Here is a 1,622-nt window from a genome sequence, read left to right as displayed (position 1 = left end):
CCTAGACCTCCCAGAACATAGCCCTCAGTACATAGTTCCATTCTAACTCTTTCCTTCCTGAACAACTCTTTACATACAGAACCCAGGACTACCTTCCCCAGACGTACTTCCCACCCCTACCTTAGTCTAAGCTAGAGTCTCTTCCTAGACCTCCCAGAGCACAATGTGTATTACTCAATCATAGCACTTAGCAAATTATGTAGTAATTGTAGATTTGCCTTTCTACACTAAACTATAAACTCTTTGAAGACAGGCACTATGTGTAATATTCTAAGTTTCTAGCACAGTTCTTTGCCCCCCAAAAATGTCAATAATTTTCTTATATTATGTCCCTTCACACCTAGCAACAATGAACAAATTCACACTTTGGTGTGGATTTCTCACAAGTCTTAGGCATTGCTCATTATCAGGTATTTGTATTTATTGTGGGTCCCCTACCTTTTATCCATGTATGATACTAATGGCCATTTTCTTGTCACTTCATTTTTTTCTTCCAGGCCCATTATTCCCTGCTCTACAAATCTTATTAACCTGAAGACACACAAAGCATGAAGAATTCTGAATTTGTGATCCCAGGCATTTTATTTTCATGTTTACTTTTTTCTTCTTTTTGCTCTCTAGTAGGCTGACGGTTAGAATACATAGAACCTATATGAAAAGGATAGAAGAGGACCCACTTGTTAGGAATATGGGTTATTTATAAATTGGATAAGTTGTTCTGAATCTAGGAGAATTGGCTACTTAACACTCCTAAATTAAGAGCCAATATTTGGGGTGCTGGGGTGACTCAGTCTGTTAAGCAGCTGACTGTGGCTAAGGTCATGATCTCAGGGTCCTGGGATTGAGCCCCACGTCGGGCTCCCTGCTCAGCGGAGAGCCTGCTTCTCCCTCTCCCTCTGCCCTTCCCCACTGCTCAGGCTCTTTCTCTCTCTCAAGTAAATAAATAAAATCTTAAAAAAAAAAAAAGAGCCAATATTTGTAGTGTTATAAATTGCTTTAAGCTTCTATTGGTAACTATGTCACCTCATCATTTGGTATAAAATGAAGATCTATAAATAATTCTTTAAGCTTAGTTAAGACTAATTCTTCTTTTCTTTCTCTTTTTTTTTTCGTGTTCACAGGAGATATGGAATGAATTCAAGGAACAAATAATTAAAACATAGTACATACCAATATCTTAATCTAGGAGAGCTGCGGAGCCTTCTTCAGTTTCACCATGGTCCACTTCCTCATCTGGCCCCAGCATTAGAGCAAGCCTGACCCAACATCCTATCTCATCATCATCTCAAAAACCTGCTAATATTCTCAATGTAAGGTCCAGAAGGCAAGCAAATTTGGAATCAGAGTCTTCTGTGACCTAATCTTGGATAATATCACATGATTTTTGCTATATTGTCTTCACTAGAAGCAAGTCATTAGGTCCAGTCCATACTTAGGGTTGAATACCAGGAGGTGAGTAACACTGGGAGCCAACCTAAAAGCGGCCCACCACAAGCAAACTGCACCTCTTACCTCTTCCATTACACATACGACTTTCTCTCGCAATTTTTTCCTTAGTCACTCCGCTTTAATTACATGGGCTCCTTTGCTATTCCATGTGAGTTATACCCTCTCAGGCCATC

The sequence above is a fragment of the Leptonychotes weddellii genome, chromosome 12, assembly GCF_054177405.1.
Source record: "Leptonychotes weddellii isolate Sample4059 chromosome 12, ASM5417740v2, whole genome shotgun sequence".
Classification (NCBI taxonomy): domain Eukaryota; kingdom Metazoa; phylum Chordata; class Mammalia; order Carnivora; family Phocidae; genus Leptonychotes; species Leptonychotes weddellii.
The sequence above is the reverse complement of the archived record's forward strand: the minus strand, read 5'-3'. Positions refer to the sequence as shown.